At 48.0% G+C, this 15,800-nt stretch overlaps 22 non-coding genes across 22 annotated transcripts; all 22 read right to left on the bottom strand.

The window, feature by feature from the left end:
- Positions 1–595: 595 nt before the first annotated feature.
- On the bottom strand, positions 596–714 carry LOC143870487 (5S ribosomal RNA). Its single transcript, XR_013245264.1, has one exon. It is a non-coding gene; the product is annotated as a 5S ribosomal RNA (ribosomal RNA).
- Positions 715–1,311: 597 nt separating this feature from the next.
- Positions 1,312–1,430, bottom strand: LOC143870486 (5S ribosomal RNA). The gene has a single exon (XR_013245263.1). It is a non-coding gene; the product is annotated as a 5S ribosomal RNA (ribosomal RNA).
- A 597-nt stretch (positions 1,431–2,027) lies between these two features.
- On the bottom strand, positions 2,028–2,146 carry LOC143873682 (5S ribosomal RNA). The gene has a single exon (XR_013248385.1). It is a non-coding gene; the product is annotated as a 5S ribosomal RNA (ribosomal RNA).
- Positions 2,147–2,743: 597 nt separating this feature from the next.
- On the bottom strand, positions 2,744–2,862 carry LOC143873680 (5S ribosomal RNA). The gene has a single exon (XR_013248383.1). It is a non-coding gene; the product is annotated as a 5S ribosomal RNA (ribosomal RNA).
- A 597-nt stretch (positions 2,863–3,459) lies between these two features.
- Positions 3,460–3,578, bottom strand: LOC143870485 (5S ribosomal RNA). Its single transcript, XR_013245262.1, has one exon. It is a non-coding gene; the product is annotated as a 5S ribosomal RNA (ribosomal RNA).
- A 597-nt stretch (positions 3,579–4,175) lies between these two features.
- On the bottom strand, positions 4,176–4,294 carry LOC143873117 (5S ribosomal RNA). The gene has a single exon (XR_013247838.1). It is a non-coding gene; the product is annotated as a 5S ribosomal RNA (ribosomal RNA).
- A 597-nt stretch (positions 4,295–4,891) lies between these two features.
- Positions 4,892–5,010, bottom strand: LOC143870483 (5S ribosomal RNA). The gene has a single exon (XR_013245260.1). It is a non-coding gene; the product is annotated as a 5S ribosomal RNA (ribosomal RNA).
- A 597-nt stretch (positions 5,011–5,607) lies between these two features.
- LOC143870482 (5S ribosomal RNA) lies at positions 5,608–5,726 on the bottom strand. The gene has a single exon (XR_013245259.1). It is a non-coding gene; the product is annotated as a 5S ribosomal RNA (ribosomal RNA).
- Positions 5,727–6,323: 597 nt separating this feature from the next.
- LOC143873679 (5S ribosomal RNA) lies at positions 6,324–6,442 on the bottom strand. The gene has a single exon (XR_013248382.1). It is a non-coding gene; the product is annotated as a 5S ribosomal RNA (ribosomal RNA).
- A 597-nt stretch (positions 6,443–7,039) lies between these two features.
- On the bottom strand, positions 7,040–7,158 carry LOC143870481 (5S ribosomal RNA). The gene has a single exon (XR_013245258.1). It is a non-coding gene; the product is annotated as a 5S ribosomal RNA (ribosomal RNA).
- Positions 7,159–7,755: 597 nt separating this feature from the next.
- On the bottom strand, positions 7,756–7,874 carry LOC143872973 (5S ribosomal RNA). The gene has a single exon (XR_013247696.1). It is a non-coding gene; the product is annotated as a 5S ribosomal RNA (ribosomal RNA).
- A 597-nt stretch (positions 7,875–8,471) lies between these two features.
- Positions 8,472–8,590, bottom strand: LOC143870479 (5S ribosomal RNA). Its single transcript, XR_013245257.1, has one exon. It is a non-coding gene; the product is annotated as a 5S ribosomal RNA (ribosomal RNA).
- Positions 8,591–9,187: 597 nt separating this feature from the next.
- Positions 9,188–9,306, bottom strand: LOC143874560 (5S ribosomal RNA). Its single transcript, XR_013249236.1, has one exon. It is a non-coding gene; the product is annotated as a 5S ribosomal RNA (ribosomal RNA).
- A 597-nt stretch (positions 9,307–9,903) lies between these two features.
- LOC143870478 (5S ribosomal RNA) lies at positions 9,904–10,022 on the bottom strand. Its single transcript, XR_013245256.1, has one exon. It is a non-coding gene; the product is annotated as a 5S ribosomal RNA (ribosomal RNA).
- A 597-nt stretch (positions 10,023–10,619) lies between these two features.
- LOC143870476 (5S ribosomal RNA) lies at positions 10,620–10,738 on the bottom strand. The gene has a single exon (XR_013245254.1). It is a non-coding gene; the product is annotated as a 5S ribosomal RNA (ribosomal RNA).
- Positions 10,739–11,335: 597 nt separating this feature from the next.
- On the bottom strand, positions 11,336–11,454 carry LOC143872972 (5S ribosomal RNA). The gene has a single exon (XR_013247695.1). It is a non-coding gene; the product is annotated as a 5S ribosomal RNA (ribosomal RNA).
- Positions 11,455–12,051: 597 nt separating this feature from the next.
- LOC143873590 (5S ribosomal RNA) lies at positions 12,052–12,170 on the bottom strand. Its single transcript, XR_013248294.1, has one exon. It is a non-coding gene; the product is annotated as a 5S ribosomal RNA (ribosomal RNA).
- A 594-nt stretch (positions 12,171–12,764) lies between these two features.
- Positions 12,765–12,883, bottom strand: LOC143872969 (5S ribosomal RNA). Its single transcript, XR_013247693.1, has one exon. It is a non-coding gene; the product is annotated as a 5S ribosomal RNA (ribosomal RNA).
- Positions 12,884–13,479: 596 nt separating this feature from the next.
- Positions 13,480–13,597, bottom strand: LOC143873207 (5S ribosomal RNA). The gene has a single exon (XR_013247927.1). It is a non-coding gene; the product is annotated as a 5S ribosomal RNA (ribosomal RNA).
- A 600-nt stretch (positions 13,598–14,197) lies between these two features.
- LOC143873589 (5S ribosomal RNA) lies at positions 14,198–14,316 on the bottom strand. Its single transcript, XR_013248293.1, has one exon. It is a non-coding gene; the product is annotated as a 5S ribosomal RNA (ribosomal RNA).
- A 597-nt stretch (positions 14,317–14,913) lies between these two features.
- On the bottom strand, positions 14,914–15,032 carry LOC143873587 (5S ribosomal RNA). Its single transcript, XR_013248291.1, has one exon. It is a non-coding gene; the product is annotated as a 5S ribosomal RNA (ribosomal RNA).
- A 597-nt stretch (positions 15,033–15,629) lies between these two features.
- LOC143870586 (5S ribosomal RNA) lies at positions 15,630–15,748 on the bottom strand. The gene has a single exon (XR_013245360.1). It is a non-coding gene; the product is annotated as a 5S ribosomal RNA (ribosomal RNA).
- Between the last annotated feature and the right edge of the window lie 52 nt (positions 15,749–15,800).

Genomic DNA, 15,800 nt, shown 5'->3' with positions numbered 1-15,800 from the left:
CATGCCTCTCCATTGTCAAAGTAATAAAGAGTTTCCACTCGCATTGTCGTACGAAGTCCGTTTAAATGAAAGTGCGAAAAAATCCTGCTAGATGACACCGGATGGACGATCCGAGCATGTCGGGAAGCCGGATGACCGCCAGAGCTGTCATCGCGCGATGGATCTTCCCGAGTACCCCCGAATCAATATAAGAATCGCCACGATCTGACGGGCGGATCAAAAGTTATCGTCGGAACGATATTTGTGCACCAAGGGTAGCTCACGGCCAGTAAACACCTTCCGACCGGATTCATGACTCGCATCCACTAGTACACTCATCCGCTATAGCCTGTACGTCACTGAATCTAAACAAACCCCCGCTATAATTTGACCGCAAATGAAATGTCAGAACGAATTCCGTTTATCGAATCAAACGACACTATCACCCCGCCATAATAAAGACCGGACGTCTTTGAATTCACCATCCGGAAGAAAATAAAAAGATCCGAACCGAAACGTAGGAGGCGACGCACTAAACGTGCGTTTCAGTTCGCATCGATGTTCCAGAACCGAAAGATTGTTCGAAAAAAGTGGTAGATAGCCGAAAAAAGTGACAGGGGTGCAACACGAGGACTTCCCAGGAGGTCACCCATCCTAGTACTACTCTCGCCCAAGCACGCTTAACTTCGGAGTTCTGATGGGATCCAGTGCATTTGTGCTGGTATGATCGCACCCAGCATGCCTCTCCATTGTCAAAGTAATAAAGAGTTTCCACTCGCATTGTCGTACGAAGTCCGTTTAAATGAAAGTGCGAAAAAATCCTGCTAGATGACACCGGATGGACGATCCGAGCATGTCGGGAAGCCGGATGACCGCCAGAGCTGTCATCGCGCGATGGATCTTCCCGAGTACCCCCGAATCAATATAAGAATCGCCACGATCTGACGGGCGGATCAAAAGTTATCGTCGGAACGATATTTGTGCACCAAGGGTAGCTCACGGCCAGTAAACACCTTCCGACCGGATTCATGACTCGCATCCACTAGTACACTCATCCGCTATAGCCTGTACGTCACTGAATCTAAACAAACCCCCGCTATAATTTGACCGCAAATGAAATGTCAGAACGAATTCCGTTTATCGAATCAAACGACACTATCACCCCGCCATAATAAAGACCGGACGTCTTTGAATTCACCATCCGGAAGAAAATAAAAAGATCCGAACCGAAACGTAGGAGGCGACGCACTAAACGTGCGTTTCAGTTCGCATCGATGTTCCAGAACCGAAAGATTGTTCGAAAAAAGTGGTAGATAGCCGAAAAAAGTGACAGGGGTGCAACACGAGGACTTCCCAGGAGGTCACCCATCCTAGTACTACTCTCGCCCAAGCACGCTTAACTTCGGAGTTCTGATGGGATCCAGTGCATTTGTGCTGGTATGATCGCACCCAGCATGCCTCTCCATTGTCAAAGTAATAAAGAGTTTCCACTCGCATTGTCGTACGAAGTCCGTTTAAATGAAAGTGCGAAAAAATCCTGCTAGATGACACCGGATGGACGATCCGAGCATGTCGGGAAGCCGGATGACTGCCAGGGCTGTCATCGCGCGATGAATCTTCCCGAGTACCCCCGAATCAATATAAGAATCGCCACGATCTGACGGGCGGATCAAAAGTTATCGTCGGAACGATATTTGTGCACCAAGGGTAGCTCACGGCCAGTAAACACCTTCCGACCGGATTCATGACTCGCATCCACTAGTACACTCATCCGCTATAGCCTGTACGTCACTGAATCTAAACAAACCCCCGCTATAATTTGACCGCAAATGAAATGTCAGAACGAATTCCGTTTATCGAATCAAACGACACTATCACCTCGCCATAATAAAGACCGGACGTGTTTGAATTTACCATCCGGAAGAAAATAAAAAGATCCGAACCGAAACGTAGGAGGCGACGCACTAAACGTGCGTTTCAGTTCGCATCGATGTTCCAGAACCGAAAGATTGTTCGAAAAAAGTGGTAGATAGCCGAAAAAAGTGACAGGGGTGCAACACGAGGACTTCCCAGGAGGTCACCCATCCTAGTACTACTCTCGCCCAAGCACGCTTAACTTCGGAGTTCTGATGGGATCCAGTGCATTTGTGCTGGTATGATCGCAGCCAGCATGCCTTTCCATTGTCAAAGTAATAAAGAGTTTCCACTCGCATTGTCGTACGAAGTCCGTTTAAATGAAAGTGCGAAAAAATCCTGCTAGATTACACCGGATGGACGATCCGAGAATGTCGGGAAGCCGGATGACCGCCAGGGCTGTCATCGCGCGATTAATCTTCCCGAGTAGCCCCCAATCAATATAAGAATCGCTACGATCTGACGGGCGGATCAAAAGTTATCGTCGGAACGATATTTGTGCACCAAGGGTAGCTCACGGCCAGTAAACACCTTCCGACCGGATTCATGACTCGCATCCACTAGTACACTCATCCGCTATAGCCTGTACGTCACTGAATCTAAACAAACCCCCGCTATAATTTGACCGCAAATGAAATGTCAGAACGAATTCCGTTTATCGAATCAAACGACACTATCACCCCGCCATAATAAAGACCGGACGTGTTTGAATTCACCATCCGGAAGAAAATAGAAAGATCCGAACCGAAACGTAGGAGGCGACGCACTAAACGTGCGTTTCAGTTCGCATCGATGTTCCAGAACCGAAAGATTGTTCGAAAAAAGTGGTAGATAGCCGAAAAAAGTGACAGGGGTGCAACACGAGGACTTCCCAGGAGGTCACCCATCCTAGTACTACTCTCGCCCAAGCACGCTTAACTTCGGAGTTCTGATGGGATCCAGTGCATTTGTGCTGGTATGATCGCAGCCAGCATGCCTTTCCATTGTCAAAGTAATAAAGAGTTTCCACTCGCATTGTCGTACGAAGTCCGTTTAAATGAAAGTGCGAAAAAATCCTGCTAGATTACACCGGATGGACGATCCGAGAATGTCGGGAAGCCGGATGACCGCCAGGGCTGTCATCGCGCGATTAATCTTCCCGAGTAGCCCCCAATCAATATAAGAATCGCTACGATCTGACGGGCGGATCAAAAGTTATCGTCGGAACGATATTTGTGCACCAAGGGTAGCTCACGGCCAGTAAACACCTTCCGACCGGATTCATGACTCGCATCCACTAGTACACTCATCCGCTATAGCCTGTACGTCACTGAATCTAAACAAACCCCCGCTATAATTTGACCGCAAATGAAATGTCAGAACGAATTCCGTTTATCGAATCAAACGACACTATCACCCCGCCATAATAAAGACCGGACGTGTTTGAATTCACCATCCGGAAGAAAATAGAAAGATCCGAACCGAAACGTAGGAGGCGACGCACTAAACGTGCGTTTCAGTTCGCATCGATGTTCCAGAACCGAAAGATTGTTCGAAAAAAGTGGTAGATAGCCGAAAAAAGTGACAGGGGTGCAACACGAGGACTTCCCAGGAGGTCACCCATCCTAGTACTACTCTCGCCCAAGCACGCTTAACTTCGGAGTTCTGATGGGATCCAGTGCATTTGTGCTGGTATGATCGCACCCAGCATGCCTCTCCATTGTCAAAGTAATAAAGAGTTTCCACTCGCATTGTCGTACGAAGTCCGTTTAAATGAAAGTGCGAAAAAATCCTGCTAGATGACACCGGATGGACGATCCGAGCATGTCGGGAAGCCGGATGACTGCCAGGGCTGTCATCGCGCGATGAATCTTCCCGAGTACCCCCGAATCAATATAAGAATCGCCACGATCTGACGGGCGGATCAAAAGTTATCGTCGGAACGATATTTGTGCACCAAGGGTAGCTCACGGCCAGTAAACACCTTCCGACCGGATTCATGACTCGCATCCACTAGTACACTCATCCGCTATAGCCTGTACGTCACTGAATCTAAACAAACCCCCGCTATAATTTGACTGCAAATGAAATGTCAGAACGAATTCCGTTTATCGAATCAAACGACACTATCACCCCGCCATAATAAAGACCGGACGTCTTTGAATTCACCATCTGGAAGAAAATAAAAAGATCCGAACCGAAACGTAGGAGGCGACGCACTAAACGTGCGTTTCAGTTCGCATCGATGTTCCAGAACCGAAAGATTGTTCGAAAAAAGTGGTAGATAGCCGAAAAAAGTGACAGGAGTGCAACACGAGGACTTCCCATGAGGTCACCCATCCTAGTACTACTCTCGCCCAAGCACGCTTAACTTCGGAGTTCTGATGGGATCCAGTGCATTTGTGCTGGTATGATCGCACCCAGCATGCCTTTCCATTGTCAAAGTAATAAAGAGTTTCCACTCGCATTGTCGTACGAAGTCCGTTTAAATGAAAGTGCGAAAAAATCCTGCTAGATGACACCGGATGGACGATCCGAGCATGTCGGGAAGCCGAATGACCGCCAAGGCTGTCATCGCGCGATGAATCTTCCCGAGTACCCCCGAATCAATATAAGAATCGCCACGATCTGACGGGCGGATCAAAAGTTATCGTCGGAACGATATTTGTGCACCAAGGGTAGCTCACGGCCAGTAAACACCTTCCGACCGGATTCATGACTCGCATCCACTAGTACACTCATCTGCTATAGCCTGTACGTCACTGAATCTAAACAAACCCCCGCTATAATTTGACGGTAAATGAAATGTCAGAACGAATTCTGTTTATCGAATCAAACGACACTATCACCCCGCCATAATAAAGACCGGACGTCTTTGAATTCACCATCCGGAAGAAAATAAAAAGATCCGAACCGAAACGTAGGAGGCGACGCACTAAACGTGCGTTTCAGTTCGCATCGATGTTCCAGAACCGAAAGATTGTTCGAAAAAAGTGGTAGATAGCCGAAAAAAGTGACAGGGGTGCAACACGAGGACTTCCCAGGAGGTCACCCATCCTAGTACTACTCTCGCCCAAGCACGCTTAACTTCGGAGTTCTGATGGGATCCAGTGCATTTGTGCTGGTATGATCGCACCCAGCATGCCTTTCCATTGTCAAAGTAATAAAGAGTTTCCACTCGCATTGTCGTACGAAGTCCGTTTAAATGAAAGTGCGAAAAAATCCTGCTAGATGACACCGGATGGACGATCCGAGCATGTCGGGAAGCCGAATGACCGCCAAGGCTGTCATCGCGCGATGAATCTTCCCGAGTACCCCCGAATCAATATAAGAATCGCCACGATCTGACGGGCGGATCAAAAGTTATCGTCGGAACGATATTTGTGCACCAAGGGTAGCTCACGGCCAGTAAACACCTTCCGACCGGATTCATGACTCGCATCCACTAGTACACTCATCTGCTATAGCCTGTACGTCACTGAATCTAAACAAACCCCCGCTATAATTTGACGGTAAATGAAATGTCAGAACGAATTCTGTTTATCGAATCAAACGACACTATCACCCCGCCATAATAAAGACCGGACGTCTTTGAATTCACCATCCGGAAGAAAATAAAAAGATCCGAACCGAAACGTAGGAGGCGACGCACTAAACGTGCGTTTCAGTTCGCATCGATGTTCCAGAACCGAAAGATTGTTCGAAAAAAGTGGTAGATAGCCGAAAAAAGTGACAGGGGTGCAACACGAGGACTTCCCAGGAGGTCACCCATCCTAGTACTACTCTCGCCCAAGCACGCTTAACTTCGGAGTTCTGATGGGATCCAGTGCATTTGTGCTGGTATGATCGCACCCAGCATGCCTCTCCATTGTCAAAGTAATTAAGAGTTTCCACTCGCATTGTCGAACGAAGTCCGTTTAAATGAAAGTGCGAAAAAATCCTGCTAGATGACACCGGATGGACGATCCGAGCATGTCGGGAAGCCGGATGACCGCCAGGGCTGTCATCGCGCGATGGATCTTCCCGAGTACCCCCGAATCAATATAAGAATCGCCACGATCTGACGGGAGGATCAAAAGTTATCGTCGGAACGATATTTGTGCACCAAGGGTAGCTCACGGCCAGTAAACACCTTCCGACCGGATTCATGACTCGCATCCACTAGTACACTCATCCGCTATAGCCTGTACGTCACTGAATCTAAACAAACCCCCGCTATAATTTGACCGCAAATGAAATGTCAGAACGAATTCCGTTTATCGAATCAAACGACACTATCACCTCGCCATAATAAAGACCGGACGTGTTTGAATTTACCATCCGGAAGAAAATAAAAAGATCCGAACCGAAACGTAGGAGGCGACGCACTAAACGTGCGTTTCAGTTCGCATCGATGTTCCAGAACCGAAAGATTGTTCGAAAAAAGTGGTAGATAGCCGAAAAAAGTGACAGGGGTGCAACACGAGGACTTCCCAGGAGGTCACCCATCCTAGTACTACTCTCGCCCAAGCACGCTTAACTTCGGAGTTCTGATGGGATCCAGTGCATTTGTGCTGGTATGATCGCAGCCAGCATGCCTTTCCATTGTCAAAGTAATAAAGAGTTTCCACTCGCATTGTCGTACGAAGTCCGTTTAAATGAAAGTGCGAAAAAATCCTGCTAGATTACACCGGATGGACGATCCGAGAATGTCGGGAAGCCGGATGACCGCCAGGGCTGTCATCGCGCGATTAATCTTCCCGAGTAGCCCCCAATCAATATAAGAATCGCTACGATCTGACGGGCGGATCAAAAGTTATCGTCGGAACGATATTTGTGCACCAAGGGTAGCTCACGGCCAGTAAACACCTTCCGACCGGATTCATGACTCGCATCCACTAGTACACTCATCCGCTATAGCCTGTACGTCACTGAATCTAAACAAACCCCCGCTATAATTTGACCGCAAATGAAATGTCAGAACGAATTCCGTTTATCGAATCAAACGACACTATCACCCCGCCATAATAAAGACCGGACGTGTTTGAATTCACCATCCGGAAGAAAATAGAAAGATCCGAACCGAAACGTAGGAGGCGACGCACTAAACGTGCGTTTCAGTTCGCATCGATGTTCCAGAACCGAAAGATTGTTCGAAAAAAGTGGTAGATAGCCGAAAAAAGTGACAGGGGTGCAACACGAGGACTTCCCAGGAGGTCACCCATCCTAGTACTACTCTCGCCCAAGCACGCTTAACTTCGGAGTTCTGATGGGATCCAGTGCATTTGTGCTGGTATGATCGCACCCAGCATGCCTCTCCATTGTCAAAGTAATAAAGAGTTTCCACTCGCATTGTCGTACGAAGTCCGTTTAAATGAAAGTGCGAAAAAATCCTGCTAGATGACACCGGATGGACGATCCGAGCATGTCGGGAAGCCGGATGACTGCCAGGGCTGTCATCGCGCGATGAATCTTCCCGAGTACCCCCGAATCAATATAAGAATCGCCACGATCTGACGGGCGGATCAAAAGTTATCGTCGGAACGATATTTGTGCACCAAGGGTAGCTCACGGCCAGTAAACACCTTCCGACCGGATTCATGACTCGCATCCACTAGTACACTCATCCGCTATAGCCTGTACGTCACTGAATCTAAACAAACCCCCGCTATAATTTGACTGCAAATGAAATGTCAGAACGAATTCCGTTTATCGAATCAAACGACACTATCACCCCGCCATAATAAAGACCGGACGTCTTTGAATTCACCATCTGGAAGAAAATAAAAAGATCCGAACCGAAACGTAGGAGGCGACGCACTAAACGTGCGTTTCAGTTCGCATCGATGTTCCAGAACCGAAAGATTGTTCGAAAAAAGTGGTAGATAGCCGAAAAAAGTGACAGGGGTGCAACACGAGGACTTCCCATGAGGTCACCCATCCTAGTACTACTCTCGCCCAAGCACGCTTAACTTCGGAGTTCTGATGGGATCCAGTGCATTTGTGCTGGTATGATCGCACCCAGCATGCCTTTCCATTGTCAAAGTAATAAAGAGTTTCCACTCGCATTGTCGTACGAAGTCCGTTTAAATGAAAGTGCGAAAAAATCCTGCTAGATGACACCGGATGGACGATCCGAGCATGTCGGGAAGCCGAATGACCGCCAAGGCTGTCATCGCGCGATGAATCTTCCCGAGTACCCCCGAATCAATATAAGAATCGCCACGATCTGACGGGCGGATCAAAAGTTATCGTCGGAACGATATTTGTGCACCAAGGGTAGCTCACGGCCAGTAAACACCTTCCGACCGGATTCATGACTCGCATCCACTAGTACACTCATCTGCTATAGCCTGTACGTCACTGAATCTAAACAAACCCCCGCTATAATTTGACGGTAAATGAAATGTCAGAACGAATTCTGTTTATCGAATCAAACGACACTATCACCCCGCCATAATAAAGACCGGACGTCTTTGAATTCACCATCCGGAAGAAAATAAAAAGATCCGAACCGAAACGTAGGAGGCGACGCACTAAACGTGCGTTTCAGTTCGCATCGATGTTCCAGAACCGAAAGATTGTTCGAAAAAAGTGGTAGATAGCCGAAAAAAGTGACAGGGGTGCAACACGAGGACTTCCCAGGAGGTCACCCATCCTAGTACTACTCTCGCCCAAGCACGCTTAACTTCGGAGTTCTGATGGGATCCAGTGCATTTGTGCTGGTATGATCGCACCCAGCATGCCTCTCCATTGTCAAAGTAATTAAGAGTTTCCACTCGCATTGTCGAACGAAGTCCGTTTAAATGAAAGTGCGAAAAAATCCTGCTAGATGACACCGGATGGACGATCCGAGCATGTCGGGAAGCCGGATGACCGCCAGGGCTGTCATCGCGCGATGGATCTTCCCGAGTACCCCCGAATCAATATAAGAATCGCCACGATCTGACGGGAGGATCAAAAGTTATCGTCGGAACGATATTTGTGCACCAAGGGTAGCTCACGGCCAGTAAACACCTTCCGACCGGATTCATGACTCGCATCCACTAGTACACTCATCCGCTATAGCCTGTACGTCACTGAATCTAAACAAACCCCCGCTATAATTTGACCGCAAATGAAATGTCAGAACGAATTCCGTTTATCGAATCAAACGACACTATCACCTCGCCATAATAAAGACCGGACGTGTTTGAATTTACCATCCGGAAGAAAATAAAAAGATCCGAACCGAAACGTAGGAGGCGACGCACTAAACGTGCGTTTCAGTTCGCATCGATGTTCCAGAACCGAAAGATTGTTCGAAAAAAGTGGTAGATAGCCGAAAAAAGTGACAGGGGTGCAACACGAGGACTTCCCAGGAGGTCACCCATCCTAGTACTACTCTCGCCCAAGCACGCTTAACTTCGAAGTTCTGATGGGATCCAGTGCATTTGTGCTGGTATGATCGCAGCCAGCATGCCTTTCCATTGTCAAAGTAATAAAGAGTTTCCACTCGCATTGTCGTACGAAGTCCGTTTAAATGAAAGTGCGAAAAAATCCTGCTAGATTACACCGGATGGACGATCCGAGCATGTCGGGAAGCCGGATGACCGCCAGGGCTGTCATCGCGCGATGGATCTTCCCGAGTACCCCCGAATCAATATAAGAATCGCCACGATCTGACGGGCGGATCAAAAGTTATCGTCGGAACGATATTTGTGCACCAAGGGTAGCTCACGGCCAGTAAACACCTTCCGACCGGATTCATGACTCGCATCCTCTAGTACACTCATCCGCTATAGCCTGTACGTCACTGAATCTAAACAAACCCCCGCTATAATTTGACCGCAAATGAAATGTCAGAACGAATTCCGTTTATCGAATCAAACGACACTATCACCCCGCCATAATAAAGACCGGACGTGTTTGAATTTACCATCCGGAAGAAAATAAAAAGATCCGAACCGAAACGTAGGAGGCGACGCACTAAACGTGCGTTTCAGTTCGCATCGATGTTCCAGAACCGAAAGATTGTTCGAAAAAAGTGGTAGATAGCCGAAAAAAGTGACAGGGGTGCAACACGAGGACTTCCCAGGAGGTCACCCATCCTAGTACTACTCTCGCCCAAGCACGCTTAACTTCGGAGTTCTGATGGGATCCAGTGCATTTGTGCTGGTATGATCGCACCCAGCATGCCTCTCCATTGTCAAAGTAATAAAGAGTTTCCACTCGCATTGTCGTACGAAGTCCGTTTAAATGAAAGTGCGAAAAAATCCTGCTAGATGACACCGGATGGACGATCCGAGCATGTCGGGAAGCCGGATGACCGCCAGGGCTGTCATCGCGCGATGAATCTTCCCGAGTACCCCCGAATCAATATAAGAATCGCCACGATCTGACGGGCGGATCAAAAGTTATCGTCGGAACGATATTTGTGCACCAAGGGTAGCTCACGGCCAGTAAACACCTTCCGACCGGATTCATGACTCGCATCCACTAGTACACTCATCCGCTATAGCCTGTACGTCACTGAATCTAAACAAACCCCCGCTATAATTTGACCGCAAATGAAATGTCAGAACGAATTCCGTTTATCGAATCAAACGACACTATCACCCCGCCATAATAAAGACCGGACGTGTTTGAATTCACCATCCGGAAGAAAATAAAAAGATCCGAACCGAAACGGAGGAGGCGACGCACTAAACGTGCGTTTCAGTTCGCATCGATGTTCCAGAACCGAAAGATTGTTCGAAAAAAGTGGTAGATAGCCGAAAAAAGTGACAGGGGTGCAACACGAGGACTTCCCAGGAGGTCACCCATCCTAGTACTACTCTCGCCCAAGCACGCTTAACTTCGGAGTTCTGATGGGATCCAGTGCATTTGTGCTGGTATGATCGCACCCAGCATGCCTCTCCATTGTCAAAGTAATAAAGAGTTTCCACTCGCATTGTCGTACGAAGTCCGTTTAAATGAAAGTGCGAAAAAATCCTGCTAGATGACACCGGATGGACGATCCGAGCATGTCGGGAAGCCGGATGACTGCCAGGGCTGTCATCGCGCGATGAATCTTCCCGAGTACCCCCGAATCAATATAAGAATCGCCACGATCTGACGGGCGGATCAAAAGTTATCGTCGGAACGATATTTGTGCACCAAGGGTAGCTCACGGCCAGTAAACACCTTCCGACCGGATTCATGACTCGCATCCACTAGTACACTCATCCGCTATAGCCTGTACGTCACTGAATCTAAACAAACCCCCGCTATAATTTGACTGCAAATGAAATGTCAGAACGAATTCCGTTTATCGAATCAAACGACACTATCACCCCGCCATAATAAAGACCGGACGTCTTTGAATTCACCATCTGGAAGAAAATAAAAAGATCCGAACCGAAACGTAGGAGGCGACGCACTAAACGTGCGTTTCAGTTCGCATCGATGTTCCAGAACCGAAAGATTGTTCGAAAAAAGTGGTAGATAGCCGAAAAAAGTGACAGGGGTGCAACACGAGGACTTCCCATGAGGTCACCCATCCTAGTACTACTCTCGCCCAAGCACGCTTAACTTCGGAGTTCTGATGGGATCCAGTGCATTTGTGCTGGTATGATCGCACCCAGCATGCCTTTCCATTGTCAAAGTAATAAAGAGTTTCCACTCGCATTGTCGTACGAAGTCCGTTTAAATGAAAGTGCGAAAAAATCCTGCTAGATGACACCGGATGGACGATCCGAGCATGTCGGGAAGCCGAATGACCGCCAGGGCTGTCATCGCGCGATGAATCTTCCCGAGTACCCCCGAATCAATATAAGAATCGCCACGATCTGACGGGCGGATCAAAAGTTATCGTCGGAACGATATTTGTGCACCAAGGGTAGCTCACGGCCAGTAAACACCTTCCGACCGGATTCATGACTCGCATCCACTAGTACACTCATCTGCTATAGCCTGTACGTCACTGAATCTAAACAAACCCCCGCTATAATTTGACGGTAAATGAAATGTCAGAACGAATTCCGTTTATCGAATCAAACGACACTATCACCCCGCCATAATAAAGACCGGACGTCTTTGAATTCACCATCCGGAAGAAAATAAAAAGATCCGAACCGAAACGTAGGAGGCGACGCACTAAACGTGCGTTTCAGTTCGCATCGATGTTCCAGAACCGAAAGATTGTTCGAAAAAAGTGGTAGATAGCCGAAAAAAGTGACAGGGGTGCAACACGAGGACTTCCCAGGAGGTCACCCATCCTAGTACTACTCTCGCCCAAGCACGCTTAACTTCGAAGTTCTGATGGGATCCAGTGCATTTGTGCTGGTATGATCGCACCCAGCATGCCTCTCCATTGTCAAAGTAATTAAGAGTTTCCACTCGCATTGTCGTACGAAGTCCGTTTAAATGAAAGTGCGAAAAAATCCTGCTAGATGACACCGGATGGACGATCCGAGCATGTCGGGAAGCCGGATGACCGCCAGGGCTGTCATCGCGCGATGGATCTTCCCGAGTACCCCCGAATCAATATAAGAATCTCCATGATCTGACGGGCGGATCAAAAGTTATCGTCGGAACGATATTTGTGCACCAAGGGTAGCTCACGGCCAGTAAACACCTTCCGACCGGATTCATGACTCGCATCCACTAGTACACTCATCCGCTATAGCCTGTACGTCACTGAATCTAAACAAACCCCCGCTATAATTTGACCGCAAATGAAGTCAGAACGAATTCCGTTTATCGAATCAAACGACACTATCACCTCGCCATAATAAAGACCGGACGTCTTTGAATTCACCATCCGGAAGAAAATAAAAGATCCGAACCGAAACGTAGGAGGCGACGCACTAAACGTGCGTTTCAGTTCGCATCGATGTTCCAGAACCGAAAGATTGTTCGAAAAAAGTGGTAGATAGCCGAAAAAAGTGACAGGGGTGCAACACGAGGACTTCCCATGAGGTCACCCATCCTAGTACTACTCTCGCCCAAGCACGCTTAACTTCGGAGTTCTGATGGGATCCAGTGCATTTGTGCTGGTATGATCGCACCCAGCATGCCTTTCCATTGTCAAAGTAATAAAGAGTTTCCACTCGCATTGTCGTACGAAGTCCGTTTAAATGAAAGTGCGAAAAAATCCTGCTAGATGACACCGGATGGACGATCCGAGCATGTCGGGAAGCCGAATGACCGCCAGGGCTGTCATCGCGCGATGAATCTTCCCGAGTACCCCCGAATCAATATAAGAATCGCCACGATCTGACGGGCGGATCAAAAGTTATCGTCGGAACGATATTTGTGCACCAAGGGTAGCTCACGGCCAGTAAACACCTTCCGACCGGATTCATGACTCGCATCCACTAGTACACTCATCTGCTATAGCCTGTACGTCACTGAATCTAAACAAACCCCCGCTATAATTTGACTGCAATGAAATGTCAGAACGAATTCCGTTTATCGAATCAAACGACACTATCACCCCGCCATAATAAAGACCGGACGTCTTTGAATTCACCATCCGGAAGAAAATAAAAAGATCCGAACCGAAACGTATGAGGCGACGCACTAAACGTGCGTTTCAGTTCGCATCGATGTTCCAGAACCGAAAGATTGTTCGAAAAAAGTGGTAGATAGCCGAAAAAAGTGACAGGGGTGCAACACGAGACTTCCCAGGAGGTCACCCATCCTAGTACTACTCTCGCCCAAGCACGCTTAACTTCGGAGTTCTGATGGGATCCAGTGCATTTGTGCTGGTATGATCGCACCCAGCATGCCTCTCCATTGTCAAAGTAATTAAGAGTTTCCACTCGCATTGTCGTACGAAGTCCGTTTAAATGAAAGTGCGAAAAAATCCTGCTAGATGACACCGGATGGACGATCCGAGCATGTCGGGAAGCCGGATGACCGCCAGGGCTGTCATCGCGCGATGGATCTTTCCCGAGTACCCCCCCGAATCAATATAAGAATCGCCACGATCTGACGGGCGGATCAAAAGTTATCGTCGGAACGATATTTGTGCACCAAGGGTAGCTCACGGCCAGTAAACACCTTCCGACCGGATTCATGACTCGCATCCACTAGTACACTCATCCGCTATAGCCTGTACGTCACTGAATCTAAACAAACCCCCGCTATAATTTGACCGCAAATGAAATGTCAGAACGAATTCCGTTTATCGAATCAAACGACACTATCACCCCGCCATAATAAAGACCGGACGTGTTTGAATTCACCATCCGGAAGAAAATAAAAAGATCCGAACCGAAACGTAGGAGGCGACGCACTAAACGTGCGTTTCAGTTCGCATCGATGTTCCAGAACCGAAAGATTGTTCGAAAAAAGTGGTAGATAGCCGAAAAAAGTGACAGGGGTGCAACACGAGGACTTCCCAGGAGGTCACCCATCCTAGTACTACTCTCGCCCAAGCACGCTTAACTTCGAAGTTCTGATGGGATCCAGTGCATTTGTGCTGGTATGATCGCACCCAGCATGCCTTTCCATTGTCAAAGTAATAAAGAGTTTCCACTCGCATTGTCGTACGAAGTCCGTTTAAATGAAAGTGCGAAAAAATCCTGCTAGATTACACCGGATGGACGATCCGAGCATGTCGGGAAGCCGGATGACCGCCAGGGCTGTCATCGCGCGATGGATCTTCCCGAGTAGCCCCGAATCAATATAAGAATCGCCACGATCTGACGGGCGGATCAAAAGTTATCGTCGGAACGATATTTGTGCACCAAGGGTAGCTCACGGCCAGTAAACACCTTCCGACCGGATTCATGACTCGCATCCACTAGTACACTCATCCGCTATAGCCTGTACGTCACTGAATCTAAACAAACCCCCGCTATAATTTGACCGCAAATGAAATGTCAGAACGAATTCCGTTTATCGAATCAAACGACACTATCACCTCGCCATAATAAAGACCGGACGTGTTTGAATTCACCATCCGGAAGAAAATAAAAAGATCCGAACCGAAACGTAGGAGGCGACGCACTAAACGTGCGTTTCAGTTCGCATCGATGTTCCAGAACCGAAAGATTGTTCGAAAAAAGTGGTAGATAGCCGAAAAAAGTGACAGGGGTGCAACACGAGGACTTCCCAGGAGGTCACCCATCCTAGTACTACTCTCGCCCAAGCACGCTTAACTTCGAAGTTCTGATGGGATCCAGTGCATTTGTGCTGGTATGATCGCACCCAGCATGCCTTTCCATTGTCAAAGTAATAAAGAGTTTCCACTCGCATTGTCGTACGAAGTCCGTTTAAATGAAAGTGCGAAAAAATCCTGCTAGATTACACCGGATGGACGATCCGAGCATGTCGGGAAGCCGGATGACCGCCAGGGCTGTCATCGCGCGATTAATCTTCCCGAGTAGCCCCGAATCAATATAAGAATCGCTACGATCTGACGGGCGGATCAAAAGTTATCGTCGGAACGATATTTGTGCACCAAGGGTAGCTCACGGCCAGTAAACACCTTCCGACTGGATTCATGACTCGCATCCACTAGTACACTCATCCGCTATAGCCTGTACGTCACTGAATCTAAACAAACCCCCGCTATAATTTGACTGCAAATGAAATGTCAGAACGAATTCCGTTTATCGAATCAAACGACACTATCACCCCGCCATAATAAAGACCGGACGTCTTTGAATTCACCATCTGGAAGAAAATAAAAAGATCCGAACCGAAACGTAGGAGGTGACGCACTAAACGTGCGTTTCAGTTCGCATCGATGTTCCAGAACCGAAAGATTGTTCGAAAAAAGTGGTAGATAGCCGAAAAAAGTGACAGGGGTGCAACACGAGGACTTCCCAGGAGGTCACCCATCCTAGTACTACTCTCGCCCAAGCACGCTTAACTTCGGAGTTCGGATGGGATCCAGTGCATTTGTGCTGGTATGATCGCACCCAGCATGCCTCTCCATTGTCAAAGTAATAAAGAGTTTCCACTCGCATTGTCGT

The sequence above is a fragment of the Tasmannia lanceolata genome, unplaced genomic scaffold (genome assembly GCF_043159265.1).
Source record: "Tasmannia lanceolata isolate RefF3 unplaced genomic scaffold, GAP_Taslan_0.1 ptg000003l, whole genome shotgun sequence".
Lineage (NCBI taxonomy): Eukaryota > Viridiplantae > Streptophyta > Magnoliopsida > Canellales > Winteraceae > Tasmannia > Tasmannia lanceolata.
Note: the sequence above shows the minus strand (reverse complement) of the source record. Positions and strands in the feature narration are given on the sequence as shown.